The 18,808-nt window shown below is 37.9% G+C and overlaps 1 protein-coding gene across 6 annotated transcripts in view; it reads left to right on the top strand.

The window, feature by feature from the left end:
- Positions 1-4,399: 4,399 nt before the first annotated feature.
- The window catches only part of KIAA1109 (KIAA1109 ortholog), a 193,467-nt gene continuing 179,058 nt past the window's right edge, over positions 4,400-18,808 (top strand). For 5 of the 6 annotated variants that reach the window (XM_034661659.1, XM_034661660.1, XM_019804439.2 and 2 more), the window contains exons 1-2: positions 4,405-4,541; positions 6,234-6,317. The gene's annotated coding sequence lies outside the window, so the exon portion shown is untranslated. Of the gene's footprint in view, positions 4,542-4,688; positions 4,852-6,233; positions 6,318-18,808 lie in introns of all 6 variants that reach the window. The other variant, XM_034661658.1, reaches the window with a different exon arrangement.

Raw genomic sequence — 18,808 nt, 5'->3', positions numbered from 1 at the left:
TTTTGGTTTATTCCCTATCTTTGCCACTGACTATAAGCTGCTCGTGGGCAGGGACCATGTCTACCTTGACTATGTACACATATCCAGAACTTAGTCCAGTGTCTGGCATATAGATATAAAATATTTCTTGACTTATCTTATCTAGAGATAAGATTGTCACTTAGGCTAGCACACATGCCAAGAGAGGGTTTGACCAATACTAAGGGATGAGGGAAAAAAAATCTCCATTCTTCACCCTTTTCTGGAACACACACAAGACCATATGATAATTTATAAAAATTTTTAAATTTTACACTTTTAAAAAAGAATAATAAGAATAAGTGAACAAAATAATAAAATATAAAATAGGGGCATCAAGAATTTTTTTTTAAAGATTTTATTTATTTGAGAGAGAGAGAGAGGTACCACAAGCTGGGGTGGGGGGTTGGGGCAGAGGGAGAGGGAAAAGCAGACTCCATCCTGACCAGGGAACCTGACGTGGGACCCAATCCCAGGACCCTGAGATCATGACCTGAGATCAGATGCTTGACCAACTGAACCTGAGATCAGATACTTGACCAACTGAACCACCCAAGTGCCCCAAAAAGAGTTTTAAAGTAAGGTATGTGAGATGTATATTTCAAAAAATTGTACAAGAATGAAAAAGAGACCAGTTCTAGGAAAAGATCATGTTTGTCAACTATTATGGACTGAATTGTGTCCCCTCATAATTCATCTGTTGAAGCCTTAACCTCCCCTCAATCCCCGCAGTACCTCAGAAGGTGAATGTAATTGGAGATATGTACTTTAAAGAGGTGATTAGGTTAAAATGAGGCTATTAGAGTAGGCCCTGATACAATGTGACTGGTGTCCTTGACACTCTGAGAGCCACCGCGCTCATGCTTGCCCGGAGAAATGATCATGAGAAGACACAGCAAGAAGGCATCTATCTACAAGCCAAGGAGAGAGGTCTCAGAAGACTTCTAAACCTGCTGACACCTTGATCTCGGACTTGCAGTCTCCAGAATTGTTAGAAGGTGAATTTCTGTTGGTTAAGCCACCCACTCTGTGATATTTTGTTATGGCAGCCTTAGCAAACTAATATAAAAAGTGTAAATTCATCTCAGGTTTGGAGGAAGAAAATAAAAATTGATGGCAGAGCCAAAGAAAAAGATAGTCATATTTCATTGAAATACTTTATTTTACTGTAGGTAACACATGTACCTATTACAAAATTCAGAAATTATAAGAAAAATATACAGTAAACAAGAAATCTTTCTACAAACTCATCCTGGGCCAGGATATCCACTTAATTCCCCTTTCTATTGGTACTCTACACCAGTTTTTCTTTCTTTTACTATTTTTCAAAGATTTTATTTATTCATTTGAGAGAGAGAGAGAGAGAGAGAGAGAGAGAGAGCAGCAGATGGAGAGAGAGAAGCAGGCTCCCCACTGAGCAAGGAGCTCGATGAGGGACTTCATCACAGGACCCTGAGATCATGACCTGAGCTGAAGGCAGACACTTAACTGACTGAGCCACCCAGGTGCCCCAATAAACCAGTTTTTCTAATAGTTTCTAATAGTTATCGATTTTTTTTTTGAGATTTGTCACATGAAAAGAAAAGCAATGGTACCTCAACTGCAGCTTTAACTGGCTTTTACCTTTTTATGAGAATGAAGAACACCTTTTCTACTGTGTAAGGCCCATTTGTATTTCTTTTTATGTGAGCTGTCTGTTCATATCTTTGCTCATGGGTTGATGGTTCTACTTGTTGATTTGTAGGACATTACATGTTATTTTAAAGTTCAAATCATTATTAGAAAACTGGGTTCTTTTAGTGTATCAAGAGATGTACACATTTCCTCTTTCCAAATGCATGTTCAGCTCCTTTCACTTTTTATGGCTTCCAAGTGGGTAATTGTGGTTTTCCTAAAATATATTGACTTAAATCTCATTTGTTTGTTTTAGCATTGGTGGCTCCTGGGATACTTGTGGCATGACAGAAGCTTGAATTGTGGCCTGCATCGGCTAGTAGTAAGTGAAAAGAAAAATAATTTCAGTTGGTAGGTATATTGTGAAATAATACAGAAAACTGATTTTTTTTAATGGACTTACTAATATTACTGATGATGAGGATGATGATGATTTGGTGTAAGAAATGACTTCAGACTTGGTATCCTGGTGTTATAAAAAGTATATAACAACTTGAGGAATACTCAAGCTTATACATCAAGACATAGTGGTTTTAAGAAATTATTAGATGATAGAGAAATAAAAACCTGAATTAAGCATTCAAAAAACTTTAACATCTTGAATTTGGTGGCAGTAAATTCCTTTATGCATTAAAATACATTTTTATGTGCTTTAGTTCTACAATTTGAGAATTTTTTTTAAAACTTGGATCTAGTATGGAGTAGTGAAAGATAATAGGTGTTGGAGTTAGACTCACTTGAGTTCAAGTTCTGGTTCCATTTTCTAGCTTGTGTGACCTCGGGCAAGTTATTTAACTTTTCTAAACTTCCTCATCCACAACTGGTATTTACATTATGAACTTGTGCAAGTTAGACAAGTGCCTGGCACTTAGCATACATTTAATTTTTAAAAATTTTCTTAGTATATATTTCGTTTTTGAAGCACATTTTATTTTACTCTAGTGTAAAACATTTTCATGGTGAAAATATCAATGCAAATAGAAAGCAGCTAAATTTGGTTAAATTGGTGGCTACCTTTGTGGATTATTTTGCAAGTAATCCCTCTTACCTTTAAATAAGCTTTTCATTGTGCCTGAAATTATGCCATTAGAGATTTATCCCATTTAATCTCTTCCTTTCCTCTCTTCCCTCCTTCTCTTAGCTCCAGGGCAGTTTAGTTCAGTTCAGTTTTTGATTTGAGGAATCTGAACAACATCTGGGTAATGTGTAGATTTCTAGAGAATTTGTACTGGGACTGTTTCCTTCTTGGTCAAAGTTGATAGTTTGGCTGTGGCAAACTTGAATTCATGTGAGGGTCCTGGTGCCTTACTAGGGAACAAAGATTGAGAATGACTGGGATTCTTCCAGATTTTGAAAAAGACTCTTGAAATCAATTTCTTTGCAGAAGTGGAGAAATAAACTCTAAAGAGCTAATTCAAATAAGGGTAGTAAACATGTCCTGCTGGAAGGTGAAAGTAACTAAAATAGGTGTATGTTTTTCTCTTTTTGGCTTTTATTCAGTCCTTTCATAACTCACTTCTGCCAGGGCCTCTTATTTCCTTATATGCAATAAAGATTAATATGTTATATCATATGTTTAACCTTTTCTGGCTTTATTTTATATTTGGTTTCACATCTGTTTCTTTTAGGGTAAAACTCTCACTCGAAAACGTTAGGAGATACAGTACTTCAGCTCAGGAAGGAAGTCAGAACTAGAGTTTTAGACATTTAGAACTTTAGGCAGGATAAAGTATACAGTAATGCTTAAGAGCATGAACTTTGGAGCTACGTTGCTTGGGTTCAAACCCTACCCTTCCAAGTTATTTAACCTCTCTGTACTTTAGTTTTTAATTTGTGAAATGGGAATAGAAGGGATAATAAGAGTACCTATCTCCCAGAGTTTGGGGAGGATTAAATGAATCAATAAATATAAAGTGCTTAGACCAGTGCCTGACCCATGCTTAACACTCTGTTTGCTAAGTTTGCATATCACTGTGTGCATTTCTAGTTGTCTTATGTACATATTCCACATCTGTCCCAAGCAATCACAAAGCTTCCACAGACCTAAGACTGCTTTCCAAGTTCCTCTTCCTTTTATAATTCGTACATAGAAAGTGCGCAATATATCTGAGATAATTCTCGAACTCCAGAAAGTCATTTGCCTTGGTTCACCTGCTAAATAATGTGAAGAGTCTTTCTCTTTAAAAATGGTGAGCATTAAACCACTTTTCATTAATATAGTAAGAGACTCAATTGATTCAATGTAGTTTCATTTCATACAAACTCCCGTTATTGATAAGGTTATAAAAATATTGCTCTCTATTCTGAGCGGATTCATTTCACTTCATAGCACCGGTTTGATTCTTTTTGTTAGCGTTGTGTTCTTTTCTGTGCTTCTCTGTCTCCCGTCCTCAGGAAGGCCTTTCGTTAACATTCCCTTTACAGGAGTAGCAGGTGATTTTTCAAGCCCGCCCCTGACCTCCACCTTTTGCTCTAGACTCCACCCCCCAGCCCGGGGAGGGGGGCGGGGAAAGGGGCGGAGAGGAAAGGAGTGGGACGCCGCAGATTCCTGGGTGGGGCTTCGGTGGCGTGTCGGCGCCATGACGTGTGACGCTACCAGTTGACGCAGTCGCAGTGGCGCCTGGCCCCGGCTGGGACCCCTCCCATCGTTCTCCGCCCCTCTGTGTCAGTGGCTAGGGGTCCCGGGCCGGACCTGTGACAGCTGGCCGGGGTGGCGGAGTTAGAGGGTGTGGGCACCGGTAGAGCTTCGCGGGCCGGGTCCGGCTCGGCGCTGCTGCCGCTGCCCGAGGCCTCTGGCGTCCCTCGGAGAGAGGCCGGAGCGGTTCCAGGCCGCCCCGGCGCTCGCCCAGGTGAGGGGGCTGGGTCGGACTGGGCAGGGTTAGGGTGAGCCGCAGTTTTCCGTCAGCTCTGGAACTCAGACGCGTCGGAGTCTGGAGGTTTGGCTTCATCGCTGCTATCTGTTGCGGTGTGGGCTCATTTCTTAGTTTCTTCTACAGCGTCGGGACCTGTAGACCTGGTGTCGGAGGTCAATGGGAAGGCCTGGAAGGGCCATCGTAATCATATTGTTGGGGGCGCGGACACAGGAGCGGCCTCCGTGGATGGCGATAAGGCGGGTGGGCGGCGCCCACTTGCTGGTGTGTGGACTCCGCGGGCGGGAAGGTCAGTGCACCTGCAGGCTCCGGGTTTTAGCCTTGCCAGCAGCTCTGGGATGCTGCAGACCAGAACTGCTTAACATAGGATCGATTGAGTAAGGGAGGTGGAGCCTTAGAATTCCCCTTTCCAATTCAGGCGTGGAGTTTTTTGTACTCTGAATTGGTGCTTGCCGAGTCCACGCTATGGAAGAGTACATTTCAGCGGAAACTATCTTTTGGTCAAAGGAAGGTGAAGGGAAGTTGATTTTCCTTCTGCATTGTCTCCCACCCACTCCCCCACACCTAACTCCCATCCCCATTGGCCTTAGTTTTGACAGTAGAAAGTTAGGGATAGGGATGCTTGTTAAATGGAAAGAGTTCTTGTAAATTTCCTGCAAAAGGAAATCATGGGGGTTTTTTTTGACTGTCTAGGCGTGTAAGTTAAGTTTCAACTAATTTCAGGTTGCTGCTTTCACTCTTTGCATGGCATTGAAGCTGATTTATACTAAGTTAACCATAAACATTAAATATAAAAATAGATGAATTAACCAGGATATTTATCTTACATAATTGTTGAATGCTACATATTTCATATGCATGTTATCTCATTTAGTCATCATAATAATCCTATCATGTAGGGACTATTATTATTATCATTTCATAGATAAAACGCACAGCCCTGAAAATCAACTTGTCCAAAGTAAAGAAATGTGATTTAAACCAGATAATCTGACTCCAGTTTACAGTCCCTTAATCAGTATGCTTTATCGATAATCTCCCAAGTATCTTAAGAGTTCGCCAGGTGGATTTCATTTGATAAAAAGTGTGCCAGGTGCTTGGACTAGGAAGGAAACTGAGGCATCATTCTTGCCAGCAAAGACCCAACAGTTCGAGAGAACAACTTTTTTAAGTCCACACTTTGTTTTTTTAAAAGATTTTATGTAGGTATGTATGTATTTAGAGAGTGCACCGAGGCGTTGGGGCAGAGGAGAGAGAAAATCCTCAAGCAGATTGAGTGTGGAGCCCAATGGTTGGGCTGATCTCATGAGCCTGGGATCATAACCTGAAACCAAGAGTGAGATGCTTAACAGACTGAACTACCCAGGTGTCCCTTGAGTATGTTTTAAAGGTAGGATTTGACCTCTACAACCCTCTGACTCCCCAAATCATAGGTATAGTGGCTTTGAAACCTTTAGAATGGTGGAGTTTGGAAACTGTGGCCTTATTCTAGATTTAGAAGTATTTCTTGTTTGGAAACTTTAAAGAAGGAAATGCACTTTTGGAGTAACATTAAAAACTTTCCACATGTGTGCATTCCCATGCATGTAATCAAATAATTCAATCAGAAATGGTGAAAATGCTGGTAAAGTCATACTATCTTGTATATTGGTTAAATTTTGTTCTTTTCAGGTTTGTTAAGATGAAACACTGCAGGTGGACCTTCTGAAGATAAGGAGGAAGAAAAACAACATTGCAGACTCTGAAAAAAATTGGGTAAATATTTGGCTAAGTTTTTAAAAAAATCTAATTTCCAATTAAAGCTGAGATAGAGGAAATCTGACTTTCTGCTTGGGTTGTGTCTTAATCTGCATAAATGGTCAAGGAGTGGGGGCTTGGGGGGGTGTATAACGTGACTTGCCATTCATTTTACCTGACTTTTGAATTGTTGATATCTGACTGCTAATTAAGTCATGTGCTTAGCTTGTGTATTGGCAGGAGAAAGCCAAGGGAAACTTTGGCTTGATTCCTGATCAAGTACCAACACTTTTCCCCCTCTTTTGCTTGCTCATTAATCTGCCCATGTTATAAAGGGTTTTAAAAAGAAATGAGGAAAGTTAGTTGACTTTTGGTTTGTTCTTCACAGAATACTGGGTATGATTGAACTCAATATATTTTTTACTATGAGTTCTATGGAACATAGTCAAAGACATGTTTAACCAAAGACATGGTTAAACATGGTGAAGAAAAACTTATTTCATCAATATTTATTGAGTACCATATACCATTTCAGACATTATTTCAGGTTTTTAATATTAAACTAGTGGCCATCATGGCCCTGGAGGGTCTAGAGTAGATAATTTTTTCTAGAAGGTAATATTTTTGTGAAATACCATACATTTTCTTGAGTTTTATATGCAAAGATGTTTTTGGTTTATGTAAAAGACTAGGAAAACACCACTACCCATATGGTAAATGTTGGTATTTATAATAAGTCTTTCATAATTTTAGTAAATAAATGAAGGTACTCTGCTAGTGCTACTTGAAGGTACAGTGGGATACTAGGATTTTTATAGACTTCATTTTAGCATGCTTTTTTTATGTTAATGATGGTGATAGAATTTCAAAAATTTCATGAGAGGTTAAGAAAATTAACTCTATAATTTAAGAAAATTTCAGGCATTTGTAAATAACGAATAGAAGTGACATGGTCAAGCAACAGTTTGGTGATGAATTGGAAAGCGCTGAACTTGGCAGAGTGGTGATCATTTAGAGGCTATTGTAATAATCCAGGTGGCAATTGAGAACCAGAAGTACAGCGATGCAGATGGGAATTATGAATGGAGATGGATTAAATAGATGCAAAGGAGATGTGCTGGATAGGATTTAGTGGGCTTGAGGGAAAGTAGAGTCAGGAAAGTTTCTGGTCTCTGTCATATTCAAGCACATATTAATGTTTAATAAATATTGGATAAATGAACCGAATTATATGATATCTGGCTTGGGAAACTGAGTGGATTCTGGGGCCATTTACTATGGCAGAATAGGAAGAACAGTAGATTGGGGAACATGGTTGGAGGAGATCAGTTTGGGGCTATAGTTAGGACGCATCTGTGACTTCCAAGAAATGTCATTAAGAAGTTGTATATATGGATCTTAGTTAAGAACACCCAGCTGGAGATATAAAATTTGGAGTCTCAGATTATAGGTGCTGGTTAAAAGCAATGGGACTGGATGAGATCACTCAGGGAAAAAAAATGTAGAGTAGAAGAAGAGAAATGAGGATGGTGAATGTTAATAAATCAGATGGTAGGAAAACATACCTCAAAGGAGATGAGTGAGTAGATAAGGAAGCAGGAGAATCACAGAAGTCAATAGAAGAACTGACTTTGGAGAAAAGGAATAATATTAAGCATCTTTGAGACATCAAATAAAATGAGGACAAGAAAAATATCCATTGGACATGTCAAAAAGTTGTTGACCATGGGGCGCCTGGATGGCTCAGTCGTTAAGCATCTGCCTTTGGCTCAGGTCATGATCCCAGGATTCTGGGATAGAGCCCGCATCAGGCTCCCTGCTGAGCGGGAAGCCTGCTTCTCCCTCACCCTCTGCCTGCTGCTTCCCCTACTTGTGCTCACTCTCTCTGTCAAATAAATAAATCTTTAAGAAAAAAAAAAGTTGTTGACCTGAACAAGAACAATTATATATGTGGAGCCAGTTCACACTGGGGAAGAGATAAGTAAGTTGAAATAGCTGATGTTATTTACTCTTTCAGAAAGTTTGGTTTTAAGTGGAATAGAGGATAGCTAGAGGTAAGAGTTTGGGAGAGAGTTTTTGTTTTCTAAAGGTATGAATATGATTTATAATTTTTATTTGCTGAGGATAAAAAAGCCATCAGAAATAAAATTTGAAGACAGAGGATTGAGGGAGAATAATTAATCACTGACTAAGCTGGAAGGGACGGAATATGAGGATGCAGGTCAAGGGTACTATAGATAGACTTCTGAAACAGAAGGTAAGGAGGTGGTGATAATTATGGATACAGATCCTCCTTTGTAGGAGGCAGGGTAGAGGTTGCTCCACAGAGTCCATGCAAGAGACTCCCACTTACAGTAGAGAGAGGAAATGATTCACTCATATGATTAGCAATCTTGGTGTGTTATTACTTCTCATCTTTTGACAAGTTGGAGGAGAATAGAGTGCAGTAGTGTAGCTTAACATGACAGGTATGAACCATTAGGGTAGAGATAGCTTGCAGATATCTTACAAAATTACTTTTCTCTTACTTTGTATTAGATATCTATTGCTGAGTAACAAATTATACCTGAATTTAGTGGTCTAAAATATTTAGTATCTCAAGTTTCTGTGGATCTGGATTTAGGAGTGCATAAACTGGTCCCCTTTGGTCTTAGGGTCTCTCAGGAGGTTGCAGCCAAAATGTTGGCTGGGACTTCAGTCATCTCAACTGTGGCTGAGGGATCTGCTTCCATGATGGCCCACTCACATGGCTGTTGGCTGGAGGCCTCAAATCCTCAGCCCTCCTCAGGGCTTTTTAAGTGTCCTAACAAGGCAGCTGGTTTCCCCTGGAACAGATGATCCAAGAGAGAGCAAGGAGGAAGCTGTGATGCCATTTTTTACTTAGTTACACACCATTGCTTCTGTCATATTCTTTTAGAACTGTGTCACTTAACTCCAGCCCACACTTGAGAGGGGAGTTAATTAAGTTCAACCTCTTGAAGGAAGGAGTATTAAAGAATTTTTGGACATACATCTTTTATCAATTGTCAAATTCTTTAGGGTCAGGGGCGCCTGGGTGGCACAGCGGTTGAGCGTCTGCCTTCGGCTCAGGGCGTGATCCCGGCGTTATGGTATCGAGCCCCACATCAGGCTCCTCTGCTATGAGCCTGCTTCTTCCTCTCCCACTCCCCCTGCTTGTGTTCCCTCTCTCGCTGGCTGTCTCTATCTCTGTCAAATAAATAAATAAAATCTTTAAAAAAAAAAAAAGTTCTTTAGGGTCAAATAAGCTTTTTCAAAGTACAAAAATATAGCCTTTATGACCAGGCGAGAGAGAGGTTCTAGAAAAGCGGGGAGGTGGTTAAGTCAGATACGGCTCACTTTGTAATTTGGCCTTCTTTGCTGCAAATCAGGCTCCATAATTTGATGTGTTACCACTCAGGGTTATTTAAAGAAAAATGCTTGTTGACCTTTGATTTGATGGAGGATCCTTTTAGGAGGAAAAAATTCCATAGTGGGCAAAATATGAATTTTGGTAGCATTCATATTAGCTTCTAAATGTAGAACTGGGAGGAAGGAACTCATTTTTCATATAAAGAAACAGAACGAAGAGATAATTACTGAGGCCGTGTTTTAACTGTGTTTGTGCTTAGCTTCTCAATGCCATAGTTTTGCATCTGTAGAATGGGGAATTGTAAGTGAGTAGTTACTTGTGACGATTAGATGAGTAAATACACATAAAGTGTTTAGAACAGTGCCTAGCACACAGCAAGCATTGAATAAATGTTATAGCCATTGTTATGGCAGCTGTATTTTTATTATTTTAATGGTGAATTAATACCGTGGAATGCACATTTCAAAGAGTAGTAGAACTCCGACCAAAATGTTTAAAGTTTAAGCTTTAGATTATTGATCTTATTGTACTTTGTCACTTTTTATGTATATGTAAAGTATATTTTTATCTATATCCATTTTTTTCTGTCCATATCTATTTATTTATTTATTTATTTTTAAAGATTTTATTTATTTATTCGTCAGAGATAGAGACAGCCAGCGAGAGAGGGAACACAAGCAGGGGGAGTAGGAGAGGAAGAAGCAGGCTCACAGCAGAGGAGCCTGATGTGGGGCTTGATCCCATAACGCTGGGATCACGCCCTGAGCCGAAGGCAGATGCTTAACCGCTGTGCCACCCAGGCGCCCCTGTCCATATCTATTTAAAATGCTGTGTCTGATATCACCAGTAGTATTATATAGTCATATCCTCATAAAATTCCCTGAAGCAGTCTTTTTTGTTGTTTTATTTACATGAAAGTTCAATTTCAGTTGTAGCAATTCTCAGCTCACAGGAATTGGCTATTAAATGGATTTTGTGGGCTCTTTGGATAACATGCTATTAAAAAACATTTTCTTTGTATTTGATATGATGAGAGTTGGTAAACACATGTGGCCAGTTTCTTTCTTCTTCCCACATCCAACGACCCTATTTTGTTGGGCAAGTAGTTTGAATATGTATTTGGGAGTGTTTTCTCACTGATGTGACATAAGGTATAAGATAGAAGCTTAAGAGCCAGATAGGAAAATGGAAGTAGTTTTATTACAAAAATCCTATAGAATTTTACTTTGCTGGTGCTTTTTAGTGTTATACCTTCTGGTGTATTTTTAATCAAAATGAAAGTGGTATATTGAATTCTTGATTAAAAGAATTAAAGGAACCTTGCAGGATGTGTTACTAGTCAGTACAAAAAACGAAGACAAAACCCCACAACCAGTGTATGGGATGTAGAAATGGGAGGATTAAACCTTTCACTCAGCAGTTACTGTTATCTCTTTGTATTACTGACCATATCAAGGAGATGTTGAAGGTAATTAGTTCTGGTGGACTATTAAAAGTGGGTTATATTTAAAAATCATGGTTTCTTCTAGATTTGGAGAGGTCGAAGTCAGTTCTTTTCACCCTATTAGTAGATAGGTTTTCTACAGATTTTTAAGAGGTTTGTTTTTTTTAATAAGTATTTAGGTAAGCCAGCATAAATTTCTGGCTATAGAAGTCAGGTTTCCTAAAGTGCAACATTTTTGTTGAATGATACGATTTCTTATATGTTAAAAATTCTTCCACACATAAAGAACCATTTTTGTAGCATAGATTATGATGTTAAAAAGTACATTTGTTTAGTTTGCAGATTTGTAGTGTTTGAATTGTCACTCACCATATCTGAATATTTCTTTAGCAATAGTTGCCTGGTGACTAGTGTACTTTGGTGTTTGATCTGCTTCTAAGAATCATGCTCACTGGTATTTGTAGAACTATATTATTCATATTAATACTTTCTCGACTGTTATTTATGCCAAGTAATTTTTTTTGTTGTAAAATTCTGTTACTTAGTTACATATATGTTTTTTTCTTATATATTGTAAGGAATGAGATGCATTTTAGTCATTGTTTACTGGTATGCGTTTTGTTTTGTTTTTTTTTTTAGCTTTCAGCTTTTTTTGTTGAGCTGATTTTTTTTTTTTTAAAGAACACTAATAACAGTAGCTTAGCTACCACTGTTGTAATGTGTTTCTTGTCAAGCACTGTACTGTGAGTTTTATGTTTGCTTTGTGTTTTTAATACCTTCAGTATCTCTTCAAGGAAGAGATGGCCATGTGGAAACGGCCTCTGAGATGCAGTAACTTGCTCAAGCTATAGCATGGCTAAGAAAGGAATTAAAGGGATAGAGCAAGCTTTCCATTTCAAATCTGGCTTTAAAACCTATTCTAGTTCCAGGATACCAGATGATTTCTGTTATTTCTGATAAAATGTTATTTTATCACTTAACTCTGTTGGGTTTTAGAGTTAGTTAATAATGAATTGTGTTTGTTGCACATAGAATCCTGGTACTGAAAGGGACCTGGAGGGACTTTTTCTGGGTATAGAGGATTATATACCTGGTTTGACTTAAGAGGATAATTGTCTGTCTTGTTTGTTTAAATGAACAGAGTAGGACATTATATATTTTTGCTTGATGTGTACAAAGCTGCTGCCCTGGCCAAAATTATTAAGGAAATTAAGTTTGCTTTTGTTGCCCACCATCTCCTTTTTAAGATTTCCCCCATCTTTAGGAATCTTGGGCCTTTCGGGATATCCCTGGATCCTGCTTGTTAGCGAGAAAAGTCATCCAGTGAATTAATTTACACTAATAACACATGGTAATAATTAATGGTAGCTATTACTGGGATACTTTGCTTTGGATTTTAAGAGAGAATATTGGTTAATACTCCGTTTAAAGGAATGGATGGTAGAATTTTAGGCCTTGTATCCTGATGGGTAAAACTTTATAGGCAGAGAGGGCTTTCCAAATCACTATATGTGTGATGGATAATAACAATCATTTTACTATATTCCATTACTATCTTGTAAAATTTACATGTTTATGTGAGATGTTTAATTGAAGTAGGTACTTCTCTATTTATATACTTCATTTGTTTAGCATCATGGAGTTGGAAGGAATATCACAAAGTCATTTGTATTTGGGCATTTACCTTTAGATTGGTGAGTGGTCAGTGTTCCAAATGAGTAGCTCAAATGTTTTAATCATTCTTGAAACTTCATTTTGCATAAAAATGTTGTGATCTGATTTATGTGTTACTTTTGTTTTGGGATGTCTTTATGCCATAGTAGAGATGAGCAGTCTGTTCAGATAGTTCGTTTGTGTTGGTATTTACTGAGACGTTTGGGTCAATTACCCGGCTTCTTAATTGTAAGGAGGACATAAATGATTTTGAAGTTGGCAACTTTACAAAGGTATCTCAAGATAATTTGTTACGTATGAGTAGAAACCAAACAGTAGCTGAAAAATCTAAGTATATATTCTATAACAGTTAATGTAGATTAGTAAAATTTTGCCCAAGGGCAAGTAATGCAGAAATATTGTAAAGTGCATACTTCACAGAATTTCTAGTATACAGAGTGCTGCTATGTTCTAATAGGTGTTTAATTTTACTTGATGAACAGAATATCAATATTGATGAAGTTCAAAGGGGAACTATAACGTCGATTTTCCAATTCTTAAAACCCATAAAATTTCTTTTATAGAAAAGGAGCTGTAATTAAATCCAAAGAACTTTAATATAATGGTCTAAAGATATGTGAACACCTTTTATCAAAAGAATTGTGACTTCATTGTTGTGTGAGAGATTTGAGAATGATTAAACTTTTTTCACATTTTTGTTGTATTTGGAATTGGGTTATTAAAAAGTTGAATATCCTCTTCTTAAATTCAAGCAAATGAAAACCAGATTTTCTTGAGAGTGAAAAAGATCATTTTGGAATCTCTTTGGCCCTGGGTACATTGGGAATACCTACTTATTTTTGGAAATAGTTCATAATTATGTACTTTTTATAATGATGCATTTATTTCATTTCTGAAGTAAGTATTAAGAGACTGCTATATACAGGAACTTGGTTGATTATGGCACTTAAATGAGTAGGGCAAACTCATCCTTAAGAAGGGCTGTCTAGTGGGGGGGCAGACTTCTAAAGTGATAATTACAATATGATATGATAACTGCTGAGATACTGGTAGTCATTCAAACAGCCTTTCTTTAGCATTTTCTGTATTACCAGATATCCTACTGAAGATTATTGTAAATATTCCAAATCTTAAACTTAATACTCAGAACTCCTTAGAGGTATTGTGGAATTTTTTAAAAAAGATTTTATTTATTTATTTGATAGTAGAGAGAGAGAGAGAGAGCATGAGCTGGGGGGTGGAGGGGCAATGGGAGGGAGAAGCAGACTCTTGGCTGATCAGGGAGCCTGATGCAGGGGTCAGTCCCAGGACCCCGGGATCATGACCTGAGCTGAAGACAGACACCTAGCTGACTGAGCCATCCAGGTGCCCCAAAGGTTTTATTTTTATTTGAGAGAGAGAGTGAGAGGGAGATAGATCAGGAGCAGGGGGGAGGGGTAGAGGGAGAAGCAGATTCCCCACTGAGCAAGGAGTCTGATGTGGGACTTGATCCCAGGACCCTGGGGTCATGACCTGAGCCAGAGGCAGACGCTTAACCTACCGAGCGACCCAGGTGCCTGCTGTATTGTAGAACTTTTAAGCTCAATAAATATTTATTGAATGAACAAGCAAAAAAATAGGCCTGCATTATCATGCAACTGTCTTAAGTATGTTGCTCCAAAAAATCAAAATCAAAATATACTTCCATGACGGTTCTAGAGAAAACTCTGGTTCTTCATAGGTCTTCTCACATCATAGGTAATATTATAGAGACTTATTCCAGTTTAAACCTGATATAGGAAAACCTTCTTTCTGAAATCCTCTGTCAAATTATGGGGTGATATCTCTTTTAGAGGAGTCATGCAGCCCTGGAAGAAGGTTAACCAGTGCAGTGAGGTTTTCTTGAGAAGGTGTGGGCAGGGGCACAGATCATCCAGTTCACACACTCCCCTTTTCTGAGGTAATCAAATAATTATTGCTGAGGTAGAGTGAAGTTGGGGGACATGAGATAAGCTGTGGTGAAGAAGGCCCTCTCATCCATATTTCCTTTCACCTACCACCCCAGGGCCATTCTTCTGACAGTCGTTATAAACACAAAGTAAAGACGAAGAAAAATAGAAGAGGAACAGGAACTGTAGAAGTAATGGGATTGGAGCCAAAAAACTGGGAGTAATAAATAAATAAATAAATAAAAAGAAAAAATGGAATGAAGTAGAAGAGGTTTTAGATAAATATGAATTTGACTTTTTCAAAAATACATGGAAGCCATCAGATTCTCTCATCTTTCTGTCACCAATTCTCTCCATATCTGGGTCTTTCCTTTCCTCTGTCTTCCTGTTCAGACGAAGGAAATTGTTCTCTTTCTGTCAAAACCCAGCATATATATGCCGTGAATTAAAGCAAACTTTTTAAAAAATACTAAATATTTAATAATGTGTCCTTTAAATTGTATGATTTCATATCTCTTTAAAGTACAGAATCTTTTTTCATGTAAAAAAAACCTGTTCTCAGATTTAATGGGACTGGTAACAAATAAGAAAAATAGTGCCTTAGTTTGGATTTCCTCAGAAACAAGTTTAACTTGGGTAAGGATTCAAGTACAGGTAGTTTATTTGGAAAGTGATAGTAGGAAACACTGGTAGGGGATGGGGAAGTAAGAAAGGAAAGGGGCTGAAGTCAATAAAGGACATTGTCCTAGCAGTTACCACTGTGAGCATCTGGAGCTCACTACCATTGGTCAACTCTCAGACCAAATAAAATGCTATTCAGAGTTATCCCAAACTCAGAGCAAGGAAGCTGGAGGTGTTCATCCAACACTTTCCTAGCCATCATTGACATTAACTCTGGCATTTCTGGCTTGTCCTGATTATAAGCTGAGATGTTTCTGCAGTCAAAAAGCAGTCCTCAGTAAGATGTTACAGGTGTTCAAAATGAGCAGTCTTCTTGTGTAGAGGTAAATGCCAAGAGTATATGGGTAAGACACTAAAGCATTGATTGCCGTTAACAAACATTTATACTGTGTATTATTTACTACGTGCAGAGTGCTATTCTAAATGTTTTACATATATGAATTCATCAGTTCTCACTATTCAGCTCTATGACGTAGGTGCTGTTAGTGTTCTTGTTTTACGGATGACAGAATAGAGTACAGAGAGGTTAGATAACTTGCCTGTGGTCACACATCTATAATGTTAGAATTGTTAGTTCTAACTTAGGTGGTCAGTATAGAACCTATGCTCTTAATCCATGTAATGGCCTGTTTCTGGAACAATACAGTCTGAAGCAGGACTTCTCTTCTCTCCTCTTCCTCTTCCTCTTCCTCTTCCTCTTCCTCTTCCTCTTCCTCTTCTCTCTCTTCCTTTTCTTTTTTCTTTGTAGGCTCCATGCCCAGAAGGAGCCCAACACAGGGCTTGAACTCCAACTCATGACCCTGAGATCAAGACCTAAGCTGAGACCAAGAGTTGGATGCTTAATCAGCTGAGCCACCCAGGTGCCCCCCCCCCCGNTTTTTTTTTTTTTTTAGGATTTTTAAAAAAGATTTATTTATTTATTTCAGAAAGGGAGAGAGCATGAGCTCATGAATGGGGGAGGGGGGAGCAGAGGGAGAGGGACAAGCAGACTCTGTGCTGAGCGTGGAGCCCAACATGGGGCTCAGTCCCAGGACTCTGAGATCATGACCTGAGCCAAGGTGAAGAGTCAGACACTTAACTGAGCCACCCAGGTGCCCCTTTTCTAGGCTCTTTTGATTTTACTGTTTTTCTTTGATAACTGTCTCCTCCTTCTCCCTTGCTCAATCTCTTTCCTTTTAGTGTTCTTTACCTTCCTTGATGGCAGCTTACCTGCTGCCCTTTTCTAGAACCGTATAGCTATTCTTCCTTCCATTTTTACATTCAAGGCTATCAAATCAAGTAATTCTTTCAAAGGTGTTAACTGATTTTTCTGATGTGGTAAAGTTTGAGTTTGATATTGCTTAGTATTTGCATTTAAATTTTTTAAAAAGATAAGCATTTAAGAACTGAAGAAAGACATGATGGTAGAATGACAGATGACTGAGTTGTTATTTTTGGGTTGGGAGACACCTATTCCTTGGCCATATTTGTAAGGAGAGGCCATGAGATATGTGCTTGAGTAAGGAAAGCCTCTTTCTAACCTGTCATTTCCTGTCTTCCAGCCACCACTCTCCCTTTTTCTTTTTAAATTATGAAAGTATTATATGCCAGTTGTAAAACATTTAAGGAATACCTAAGTATCAAGAATAAAAGTGAAAGTCCTGTTTCACTGATTCTTTTCCTTTCCCCCAAATCTTTCTCATTGCTTTTTCTAGAGGTAACCGTTCATGGCTTTGCTAGTGTTTTTGCAAATTAAAAGAAGTTTACACAGACACACACACACTTCATGTATGTGAACACGTATACATGTTGTGTATATGTAGGATGTGTACATGTAGCATACATAATAGTCTTTTTTCTTTTGAACATAGGTGGAATACTATACATTTTGTTTCTCAATTCACTTTTTCCCTGCTGACATTACATATTTCCTGGACATTTCTCTGTATTGGCCCATATAGAGCCATCTCATTCTTTTAGAAAGGTTGCATATTATTTCCCAGTAAAGTATACCATAATTTATTTAACTGTTTTCCTATTAATTGACATTTTTTTCAAATTCCCCAGTGTACTATATAATGCTGCAGTGATTGTTCTTGAAAAACATCTTTTGGTGCCTGAGTATTTCTGATAAAGTCCTAGAACTGATATATCCAAGTTAAAACATACACATTTTTATAATATCTGATAAATTATTCTTCCCAGAGATAGTTTATGCCTATCAACTATGTATGAGTGCCCATTTAATTAGGAACTTTGATAAATCTCTGGTTTGTGCTATTTTTGCTTGAACTATTTCATATTTTCATGCTTTTCTTTGTATGTCACTAAAATAATAATTGCCACAATTTCTATTCTAATGTGGACAGGAGTTTTGAAGTAAAAATGATGGACTTCAGGAAAAATGAAGAGCATATAGATGAATCATGAAAATATTGAGAGCTTGTGTTGAAACATGTAGATCAGTGTTATTTTCTTATGTACTAGATAAAAATACTATTTAAAAATGATGTAATACTTGAAAACAGTGGCTGTGTTCAAGGCACTGTCACCAGTATTGGGGATACAAAGATGAATAAAACAATCTTTATTGGTCATAATTTGTCAGAAGAGAGAGGCACATAGGTTAGGTTCAGTTTATGCATCTTTGCTGGTAATATCATAGAAGTGAGGCTGTGTTCTTCTATTAAGATGGTAGCTACATTTGTGGTGAGCATAGCATAAGGCCTGGAGAAGTGGAGCCACTGTGTTGTATACCTGAAGTGAACGTGACGTTGTGCGTCAACTATAATCAAATAAAAAATTTAAAAAAGGAGTGCCCAATTCTGATTTATCTTAATATTGATAGTGTTTACTTTCTTTGATCCTTTAATTAAATTTCACAAAGTTCCTCTTTCCCCCTTTGTCATTAATAATTATTTTGAGGGGAGTTATTTTGAGATGATATGAGAATCCTGTTGCTTATCAAAATTTAATTGATTATTTATATTGGTATGGACTCATAGGTTCTTTTTATTAAATGGGTTGTAATCTATTACTGTTGTTTATTTTGATGCTTAAATTGCCCCAGATTTTGCAACTGGGAGCCTCTTCAAGCTGGTTTCTGTGTCCTTTTGACATGTTCCCATCATTCAAGTATTTCTTTCCATTCTGGAAAACACGGCTCATCTTGACTTTCCTTGCTCTATTTGTGGAATCAGCCATTTCTTCAAGGAGCTCTGTTTCCTCTTGATAGAAAATGGTTTTTAGGAGCAAGTTCTCTATTCATTTTAATTGCGTTGCTGCTGCTCTCAGACCTTTTAGTGATCATATGTGTTAACATACATACATGTGTTTGTAGCCATATTTATTTCCATCTCCACTTACATTGAAATCTATACCTCCAGTTCTTATCAAACACAACAAGATTAATTCTAATATTCTTTTTTTTTTT

This window comes from Ailuropoda melanoleuca, chromosome 5 (assembly GCF_002007445.2).
Source record: "Ailuropoda melanoleuca isolate Jingjing chromosome 5, ASM200744v2, whole genome shotgun sequence".
Lineage (NCBI taxonomy): Eukaryota > Metazoa > Chordata > Mammalia > Carnivora > Ursidae > Ailuropoda > Ailuropoda melanoleuca.
The sequence above is the reverse complement of the archived record's forward strand: the minus strand, read 5'-3'. Positions and strand labels throughout refer to the sequence as shown.